This window comes from Durio zibethinus, chromosome 21, assembly GCF_047325235.1.
Source record: "Durio zibethinus cultivar Kanyao isolate XHJ-2024 chromosome 21, ASM4732523v1, whole genome shotgun sequence".
NCBI lineage: Eukaryota > Viridiplantae > Streptophyta > Magnoliopsida > Malvales > Malvaceae > Durio > Durio zibethinus.
Genome location: NC_143182.1, coordinates 9244793 through 9256186, shown reverse-complemented (window position 1 = coordinate 9256186; position 11394 = coordinate 9244793). Strand labels below are relative to the sequence as shown.

The following is an 11394-nucleotide window of genomic DNA, read 5'->3' as shown; positions in this document are numbered from 1 at the left end:
ATAATTTTAGACATTTTAATTACTCATGACATTTTTTTACAGCAATATTAAATACTTACTCTTTCCGTTTCAAAATATTTGTTATATATTGATTTTCATGAAATTTAAAAAAAAAATTTTGATTTTAATGTATTTAATATTAAATTTTAAATTTTTTTATAAAATTAAAGTTTCATGATTTTTAATATCAAAAAAATAAAAAAATCATAAAAATAATTTTAAAATATAAAAAATTAAAGGTTTTAGATATTAAAAAAAATGATATAATTTTGAGACATCTCAAAATATATATATATATAAATTGGACAAAATAGTAGAATTTTTAATTACATTTTTTAATCATATTTATAAACATATATTTTTCAATCACAACAGAATTGCATTTTGAGCGCCAAAGGCAATGCTAGACCAATCTTAGTTATTTATATCTAAGTTTGATTTGATGAATAAAAAAAACGCTTCGACATACAAAAATTTACTTACCGTTGTATTAACTTCTTTATTTATCTTAAACTAAATGCTTTATTTTTACTGTAAATGCTTGTCTTTTAAAAATAAATAATTATTTTAATAAAAATATTTAAAGAAATTATCTAAACCACTATCTTAATACAAAATTAAAATCAATTAAAAAAATAGCCACCAAATCAAAGTTGTAGCATCGCTATAGCATTAAGATAGCTATTGAATAAAAATCTTTTGTCTTGAACCCCAAAACAAGGAAAGTATTTTTTTTCTGGTCTGGAAACAAGGAAAAGCTTTGGTTCTTGCAGCTATCCGCCAGGACCACAAAGGACAACGTCGTAATCCAAGCAGCTTGGAGCATTTTAGTGATTTTATCCCTACTTTTAAGGAATAAAAAAAAATTAAATGCTCAAATTGGTATATATAATATTTAGAATGGTTTTAATTATTGATCAAACGTTTTATTTTATATAATAAAAATTTAACATTTTTGAATGTACCAAATAAGAATTTCCTTTAATGAAAGTGAGCGGCACGCTCCGTTAACTAGCGTGAAATCTTAAAATTTAATGCTGACATGTCAATTTTTGCCCATTTGGCATGACGTGGGCTCGTTTTTTAGATTTTGGGCATTTAAAAAAAAGTCTAAAATTAAAAATTAAAGAATTAAACCTAAATTTATAACAAAATCATAAATTAAAGCAAATTATTATTGGAAAGAAATCTGCATAATTGAAATAAAGAAGAAAGCTAAAAACCAAGCTCTTCTTGTAATAAAAAAACAAAAACCTAGATTTTCTCTTCTCGCCTTTCTATTTTTTCATGATTTTTTATCAAATTGAAAAAAAAAAAAATCCGTACTCGAAGATCACCCTTAGTCTGATTGAAAAAAATAAGATTTCGAATAAAAAATAATACAATCCTAAAACCCCCAACTTCGTTGCACATAAACCCTAATAAGACCGAAAAAAACACAAACATAAAGATTCAAACAGATTGAATTAAATTTGATTTAATTTTTTAAATATTATATAATATTATAAATTAAAAATTTTTTAATCTAAATCAAGTTTTTATGTGATCCAATTCAAATCAAATTAAATTTTTTTAATTTAATTTGATTTAATTTATTAATTTTTGAAATTAAAATTTTATTTTTTATATATTATTTATATATAAAAATTTAATTTATTTAAATAAATTTTGATATAAAATTATTATTTTTATTTTACAAAAATTTAAAAATATATAAAAATTAATAAAAATATATAATTCAGTTAAATTTATATTTTATATTTTTTAATTTAAAATTCAATTTAAATTTAATCGAAATGAAATAAAAAAATTCAATCCCAATGGAATCAACCACAATAATTTCAAATGGTTTCGATTTTCTTTATTTTTTTCTCAACCCTTTCCCAGGCAATTTTTTTTTCTCACCCCTTCCCCAGGCAACGAAGACACCGTAGCACTCATCACATCCTTTAGGACCCAACTTGAGACCAGAATCCAAACCACCAAAAAAAACTCAGACATGGAGACCCAGCATCCCGCTCTTCGCATCGTCTCCTCCTTCAACCACCACTCCATCCTCTCCTCACACCCAAAAAGATCTCCCATCCACCCCAACATCTACTATCCCATTCTGAAGCAACTCGCCCTTGTTAAACCTGAACAAGGTGATAAAACCGTTGACAAGATTCAAACTTTGTTTATGGAGTTGGCTGCATCCTACGTTTACAAAGAAAGAAGAAAATAAAAAAATTAGGGGTTGAGATGCGTGCTTTTAGTGGGAAAAAAGTGGAGGGGCAGAAGAAGAAAGAGAGAGAAAAAAACAAAAAAAATTTGATCTTTTTTAAAAATAAATCTTATTTTAATTTTTTTACCTCAAATGCACACGTGGCTTTTTTTCTTACCACCTATATTATTAATAGATTTAATGGACGCGTGTATTGCACTTTCGACTATCCTTTACAAAATTTCCTTATTTAACATATCCAAAAATGATTGATTTTAATTTAAATTAAATAAAATATGTGATCGTTAATGCAAAGTCATCCAAATCTATAATTAAGCAGTTAGTCTTAAAAAGACAAAAGCATTTAAACCACCTCACCTCCGAATTGACTCCCCACCAACCTTGCAAAATGACCCTTTTAAACATCCCTTCCATCCTAACTGTACGTTTCCTTCACGTTCTTTAAAGCCACGGTAACAATCAGGTACAGTTGTGCACAGTGCAAGGATCTAATCTTATTCGGTCTTGTACTTATGTGCTTTTGGTCTTTCAATCTTATGTTGTACCGTACGATACAACGTCTTAAGATTTGGACCGTTGGATCAATCCATTTGTATGATCCTTGACAAAGAGGCGGATTTCGAAACGATACCCTCATATCATCAATTGCAATTATGCAAGAACTCTCTTCAAACCTTTTAATTATCACTAATTATTAATCTTTTTTATTAATATAGTATTTTTCTTTTCCTGGAATTGGATGGAAAACTGTTGGAATTCTCCATTGTTTTCATCTACCATTTATTAATCATTAATCTTTTGTTTTCTTCTCTCTTTTTTTTTTAATTTATTTTTCTGGAGAAACGCTTCCTTCTTTTCACCTTTTTCTTTCCACCAAATGTTTTGTTTTTGACTATGCAGCAGGGCAAATGGCCTAGTGGGTACTTTCTGCTTCATATATGATTTTTAATGCTTTTTCCTGGTTGAAGAATTGGGTTTGGATCTGGGAATTCAGGTTCAAGGTTGTTCATCATCAAGGTTTTCTGAACTTTGTTTTAGGCTCTCTCTTTTTCTGTGAATTTTAAGGTTAGGGTTGTTTATGCTTGTAAAGTTTTAGCATATTTTAAGTCCTTTTGCTTTTAATTGTTTTCCTAAGACTTTTTTTTTTTTGGCTTTGAGTGAGGAAAACTCATCTTTGTTTCTTCTAGAAATCTTAATAATGCTTTAGTTTGGACTTTATTTTTAGGTCTTTTTTTTAAAACCGACTTGGTCGTGGTAGCTGAGAAATATGGAGAAAACAAAGACTAGAAAAATTTTGGTTTATTTGCTCTTTGTGTGTGTGTGTGTGTTTTAACAATATTATTGGCTATTTTTTCAATAAAAAATTTGCAAATCTTAAGATGTTTGATCGGTTTTTAAATTGTTTATCCTTAGTCCTTAGAAATTGTTTATGGCTGAAGCTAGGCCTTTATAATATATATGCATGATTACATCTAAAAGTTCCCTCTTTTTCCATCAGCCTGTCCAGCTAGGGAGACTCTGGTGGGTTTTTGGTGATAACTAGCTGCATCTATAACGAAAACTATAGATAGGATAGGAAAGGTTCCCAGGATATTTCTTTGTAAATTTAGATCAAAGTTATCATCTGTCATTGCATGTGATATTGCTTATTTTCAGAATCAATGCTTTCAAAATTATGTTTTATGGAACTATCTTGTCTTGAATCCTATGCTGTTACCTGATATTTTGACTTTTGATTCTCGTTGTATGTTTTTAATTATCCAAAGTTCAAATTCCTGTCTGTTAAAAGGAAACCCCATCTCCTTTCATGTTTGAAAAGAATCCATATTTCTGTCAGCACTACTATATGTATCAGACAGTATTATACCTTTGTGTTTTCGGCACCATTCATGGGAATCTGATGATTGTTTTTCTTTGTTTTTCTTAGAGTGTCATAGCTGATGATGTTTATGAATATAAGATATTGGTGACTTCAAAGAAATGTTCTTAGATGCCACTTTGTCTATACAGATTTTGCGCATAGAGGAGTATGTAATTATAAATGTTTTCTGCAAGTGCTTACATGATTTTTTTACATTTATCTTTAATTTTTCAGGATTGCTAGAATCATGAGTTTTGGATGCATTTCTACTGCTTTGGAGTCAATGGAAACTGAATTTATGATGTTCTATGACAGTCATATAACAAAACTGCTTGTACTTTCTAAGTCAGTGAGCAAATCATTATGTTTAGAGCATCTTTCCTGTTAAGCAATGCTTCTTTGCAACATATTCTTAATATGTTCTTTTTTTTTTTTTTTTTTGCAGATTTTACTTTGAGATTTGACATATTATCAAGTGACAATGAGAGAGAGCACGCTTGTTTCCATTTATGTAATGACATGAATGTGTACAAGCGTGCTCTCTATCGTTGTCATATGATCTGTACAAAGTTGTCTTTTCTCAGTATCTATCTCTGTTGTCGTAAAACAGGTGACTCAACCTTTTTATTCAACTAGAATTTGAATTTTGTGATAATTGTTTTAATGGAACATTAATCATCAGTTTATTGTTATTGTTGTAATTATCCATGTGTGTCTGATCATTTATCTAATCTTTTATGCACATATATGTATTTTTTGTCTAATCATTCATTAATTCTTGATATACTTTTTAACTTTAATATATATCTGTAATCCCTTTTTCGTTGTTGGTGAGTTTGCAATGATTTGCTTCTCAATATGTAATAGTTGCTCTATACAAATGGTTTTTCTGCTTTGCGCCTTTAAGGCACAGGTTAAGTTATTTTTTTTCGAAATATTTTTGCTTTCATTGCATTGAAAATTAAATGTAATACAAGCCTTAAAATTCTTGTTTGATAGGTTATCTTAACCTATGCACAGGTAGAAAAAAAAAAAAAAAACTATTTGCAAGATGTATTGAATTTGTCAAAAAGAAATGGATTCTATTTCTTTGATATCATGGCAAGGTTCTTCAATACACTCTTCGAAGGCTGAGGCACAGCTTATGATAAATATATTAAGATAATAAATCTTTAGTATATGATGACATAATTAAGCACTAAAAATCATTTTCAAACATAATCTTGAACTTTAAATAAGTTTTAGAATGCACCTACATCATTAGTGCATTAAGTAATGAATTGAAGATGTTTCTTATTCTCCAATATAATATTCTAATGAGCTAATCTTATTTTGTTATTTTTATTTATATATGCTGTGCAATTTGTGGTGCAATCAAAGCAACTGTCATTATAATTGTCACCATTGCTGTACCACCACCAATTCTTGCTTCACTACCTTCCTTGCCATGAAAATAAGTGTAGCTACTTTCACTACTACAATTTTTAATGATTCTGCTAGCATTGGGTCTATAATGACAACTACTATAACCATTAGGTGTTCAGTTTAAAATATTGAAGATGGGCTTTTACAGGTGTCTTGTAGATAGAAAGTGCCTCTCTTGGATATCTTGCTTGATATCAACATAAAATTACTGATGATCGAGTGATTTGTATTTTGTAGTAAGAAGGGTACTTTTGTACAAAAAATTTTCCTCATTTTTACAAATTGGTTATGAGATATGAATCTTCTTAAGTTTGATTGACTTTTAACTAGTTAAACAAAGTAATTAAGATTACCAACAAGACATAAAATGTGCTTTCTTCAAGATTTTTACACTGTGTTTTTCCTTTCTTCTTTTCCTTAGATTGGTTCAGTGTTTTTTCTTAACTTCTACTGGAAAAAAAATTAAAGAAAATTGTTTGGGTCATTCCTTATCTAAAATGGACTATATTGCTCAAGTGAAGGTCTTTTATATTGATAGGTTTATCTGTAATGTTAATATTATGTTTTCTTTATTGAAATTTATCATATTTGTTTAATTTGACAAAATGATTTTCTAGACGACTGACCAACGACAATAAGATTTTATCTCATAATTCTCACTTATAAGTTTTAGTGTGAATAATTTTATTTTTAGTTTGCCATTCTCTAGTTGAGATCTAAACTTTAATCACTCAGATGATATGGATTTGAGGGAATGAAGTTATTTCCATCACTAGAAAGAAGAAATAGAAAACTTAATGAGATTTTAGATCCATGTAGCTACGTGTATTATTTGTTTTGTTCCAAGTTTTCAATTAATTAAAGTTATGTTCTTAGGATTGTACTTTGTATCCACTAAAATAGCTAGATTCAGTGGTCCTCTTTTCCTCATTGCACTGATACACACTTATATTAAGAAAGTTGTATCATTGTTAAGATAATAGAATGTGATTTTGGTGTGTTGCAGGTTTTTGTTTGTAGTTTGTGTTTATTTTCACAATCATGTTAAGTTGTTATTATTAGTTTTGATCCATAGTGCTTATTTTTGGCATATTTGAATGATTGTAGGATGTTCTTTTATATGTTGTCAACATTTAAGACAAATTACTCCTTAGATTCCTAATGTAGTAACTATTCATGCTGGTTTTGCAATTTCTTTTTTTGCTTCAAGATTATAAGGTCTATTCTTCTTTTGATTCCATTATTCTTTGTAGGCTGTATACATATTTGGCTTATATGCTGTACGTTGTATAAGAGTTTCCTCATCACCTTGATTTTCACTGATGTGAAAGATAAGTTTGCCTAGGTAACCTCTTTGCTTGTGCTTTTTGGATGTGTCTTATATTTTATAATAACTTTTACTGAAATTTCTACTTGAAGAAGAAAAAATTATTGTTGAAAAGTGTTTGATGATTCCTAATCTAAAATGGAGTAGATTGCTTATTTTATTTTTTGAAGATGTATAATATGGAAATTCTATGTTTTCTTTAGTGAAATTTATCATAAGATTCATAACATTTAAGATTGACATAAAATCGAAGGGATGCCTGATGAATTCAAAAGGAAAATACTTTGGAGATCTTTTAAAGGTAGGTTTATCCTAGGGCTAATAAAGATATCATTGATATGTTGGTTTTATTGGCCCTAAAAGCATCATATGCCATTTTTATCTATTTGGATTTGATAATAAAAATATTTGTATGTCAATAATGTTCTTTACCATGATAAATAACTAACACAAAACAAAGCATTAATAGTATTAATTATCCTATCTTAATAGTACAGGCACTTAGTAGATTGATTAGGAAAACTCAATTACATGACTACTAGCACCATTTGGTTTAAAGAACCAAAATAAGACTCCTGAGTCAATTCTGATAATATAATCTCAATGGTATGATTGTAATCTTTATGATAGTCAGTTTTGTAAGATACAACGACAATTTTAGACAAACTTAAAGTTTGGGCTTTGAACAGTAATAATCCAATATAATCTCCATGATCGATGAATGGGAGTTCGGACGCCTAACTGGCCTGCCCCATTATTGTTTGCTGAAGTTTTAGGACTTTTAATTTACCTAAGTTGAGGCTATTTTTAAACTTTAATAATGATTTTAGTATGATAGTTTTTGTCAGTTTTGATTTCTGAAGTAGTCTAAAAAGTCTTTATAGATACTTATGTGATCTTCATCTTTCTCTAGGATTTTGTCTAATGAAATTGTAAGTGCTTTGTTTTCATTAGGCATGCATGCTTACTGAAATGTCTTCTACTCTTGCTCTTTTTTACATCTTCTTCTCTCTTTATTGCTATGGCATTCTCAGCATGCCGATCATTGCACAAAATAGCCCTTTAAACTGTTACATTTAAATTCTTTTGTTGCATGAATTTCCTGCACTCTTTTGATTCCCAATTGGTTCAAACTAGAATTGATTACTAAACCTTAAGATTTAGTTCTACCATTGCAAAAACTAAAATCCTTTTCTACCTTTAGGCCACCATCATAAGCCCTAATGTTGTAGGTTTCCCCTAATTTGTTCTACTTAACGCATACTTTGGCGTAAAATGTATTAATAGCATGTATTAGTGAATGACTCTCATGTTGGTTTGAAATACAAACGTTTGTAGTTTGTGTTTATTTTAGCAGAGTTAGGATCCAGAGCAAAAGTTCCAATTATTTCTATCTCTGCGGATGGTCCATCCCTGTCCTTTTCTGAGTATCCTTAATTGATTCAAATTGGTCAAGATGAGTCCTCTCAAGCCAAAGGCATTGCTACCTTCGTTGAAGCATTTAGTTGGAAAAACATTATCCTCATTTATGAAGATAATGATTCTGCAAGAGAACTTCTCCCTAAAGTCATCACTTCTCTTGAAGGGACAGATGTTCGTCTTGCCCATCATATTGCCGTTTTAGCATCATCTGCAGATGACGAAATCATTGAGCAGCTCCAGAAGCTCATGAGTTTGCAGACTACTGTGTATGTGGTGCAGACGTCAACCTCTCTTGCATCTCGCTTTTTCTTAAATGCCAAACAACTGGGAATGATAAGTCTAGGGTCTGCTTGGATTGCAACTGATATGATTATGAATTTCTTGCATTCAATGGAACCATCATTCATTGAGTCAATGCAAGGGGTGGTGGGGTTCAAACCTTACATTCCAACATCGAAGGAGCTTCGCAATTTCACTATAAGATGGACGAGCAAAAGTTTATCAAAACTAAAAATTCACAGGAAATGGAGCAAAATGTCTATGGTAATGGACATATGACATGGTTTGGGCTCTTGCAACAGCAGCAGAAAAGGTGAAGGCTGGACATCCTGATATCATACACCAAGAAACCAGATTGATTATGAACTTCACGACCATCCTCTCTTCAGAAAGTGGTTTGTTATTTATTGATGAGATATTGCAGACTAGATTCAAGGGTATAAGTGGTGGCTTTCAACTTGCTAATGCCAGGCTGATCCCTAAGGAATTTGAAATAGTAAATGTATTCAAGGGAGAAAGAATAGTTGGTTACTGGACTCCAGAAAATGGAATTACCAAAATAACGAAGCAAGACAACCGATATGAGATGAATTCGACATCATCCAGTAAACTTGAAGCTGTTATTTAGCCAGGAGGAAATATGAACATTCCAAAAGGTTGGTCTCTGTGTGGTAAGAAGTTGAGGATTGCGGTTCCAATGAAAAATGGCCGATTCAGCGAATTAATTAACCTTCAGTGTAGATGTGTTTAAGGCAGCCATTGAAACTTCAGATTACGAGGTAAAGTATGAGTTTATCCCGTTTGAAAATGCCAGCGGATCAGCGGCTAGATACTACAGTGATCTTATCCATCATGTTTATCTCAAGGTGAGAATGCTTTTCCAGGCAATAGCAGGTTGTAGAGTAGACTTGTAGTTAATGAGATTGCGAAATGTTAATGTTTAGCTTTTCCTTTCAACTTAATTAATATACATTCCCTTTCTTATGACATATTTCTTTAATGTGAGTATAGTATATCACTATATAGTAATTGCAATGTGTGATTTACATATTCTTTCTTATGATCAACGGAGTAGAATTATGATGCTGTTGTGGGAGATACAACTATCACCGCCTTCAGATTTTCAGAGGTTGATTTCACATTGCCATACACTGACTTAGGCGTTGGAATGGTATTGCGAAAAACCAACAAAAACAATATGTGGATTTTCCTGAAGCCTCTTGCTGGGAATCTGTGGATAACCACTGCTGCTTTCTTTATTTTCACTGGCTTTGTGGTTTGGCTTATTGAACATCCCATCAACGATGAGTTCCAAGGCCCACCAGCTAAGCAAATTGGAACGATCTTTTGGTTCTCCTTCTCAACTCTTGTATTTGCCCAAAGTAAGTACTCTAAATATACATGTTGACTTAATGCATGTACGCTTTAATCACAATTAACTCAGAGCTAACTGCATGCAATCTTCTTACTACAATTCAAATCTGCCGGCGAGAAGCTCTTGAGCAACTTGTCAAAGTTTGTTGTTATAATATGGGTGTTCGCTGTGCTTATATTATGCTTAAGCTATACTGCAACTTTGAGTACCATGTTAGCAGTTCAACATATTCAATGGATCTCAATGGATGACTCCATAGGATATCATTCAGCTGTTTCACTCCAAGGAGCTGGTAGCAACTTAAATTTTGTAAATCCGGGGGTAAAGATATACCAATCTCCACTTGAATATGCCAATGCTTTACAATTGGGAAGTAAGAACGGTGGTGTGTCTGCCATTATGATGAAATACCATACATTAAAGTATTCCTTGCCAGTACTCTGCTGATTATATCATGCTAAAATCCAATTCTACATCAGGTGGGTTCGGCTTCGTAAGTATTTTTTTCAGAATAAAATCTAATTACTAAATGAAACAATTAATATTCACCCATGATTTTAATTTGTTGATTGTCTTTGTTGATTTAATCCCTGGTCCAAGACATTTCAGGTGCAATTTTGAGGCTAAGAGAGGGAGGAAAGCTGCAAATGATAGAAAATGCATGGTTCAACAGTGAGTCAAGCTTTTCAAACCAGGACTCTACTACGACTAACCCCAGCAGCCTAAACCTTGATAGCTTTGGGGGTTTGTTTCTTATTACTGGGATCTGTTCAACTTCAGCTCTACTCATATGCATATATCAAAAACGTCAATGCCTGACAATCAGAGACTTCAAATTCTACCTACGCAGTAGCCTAGATTCTGTGGAAAGGTACTTCTATAAGTCCAAAATAAAATTCCATAGCTTACAAACTGGATTAAAGTAGGAAAACTTGCAATTTGTACACAGTATCTGTTTATTTTAAGTTCAAAATGCATCAGTATCTAAAGAAGGTAATGCAATATGTTTAACAAAGAATAAAGAAAAAGATAATTTATTAAAAAAATGTAAAGGATAATTTTATTATAATTTCAAAATAATAAAAAGTGTAAAAACACTTCCTCGAGTTTTTCGATTGATTTGAAGTCTATACATAGTTAAAACAATTTTGGAATCAAACCACACTATCTTTAGAACTAATTTAATATTATTGTTGAAAGTAATTTTTGTATTTAAAAATTGTTTTTTTACTTAACTTTATTACTAAACAACGAAAAAAAATGGCTTTTCAGTTTAAAAGTCTGACTTTGTAACTAAAATAAAAAACACCTAAAATGTGCTTTTATAATAAAAAGTATTTTTGGATAAAATTATTAAATTATCATATATTTTTAATATTTTATTATTTTATGTGTATAATTTTAGACATTTTAATTACTCATGACATTTTTGTACAGCAATATTAAATACTTACTCCCTCCGTTCAAAATATTTGTTATGT

The 11394-nt window shown here is 30.6% G+C and overlaps 1 pseudogene across 1 annotated transcript; it reads left to right on the top strand.

The window, feature by feature from the left end:
- Positions 1 to 1999: 1999 nt before the first annotated feature.
- On the top strand, positions 2000 to 10959 carry LOC149512859 (glutamate receptor 2.7-like; annotated as a pseudogene). Its single transcript, XR_016331738.1, has 7 exons — positions 2000 to 2144; positions 3193 to 3241; positions 4320 to 4419; positions 8176 to 9404; positions 9614 to 9918; positions 10024 to 10432; positions 10500 to 10959. The product of XR_016331738.1 is annotated as a glutamate receptor 2.7-like (transcript).
- The last annotated feature ends 435 nt before the right edge of the window (positions 10960 to 11394 follow it).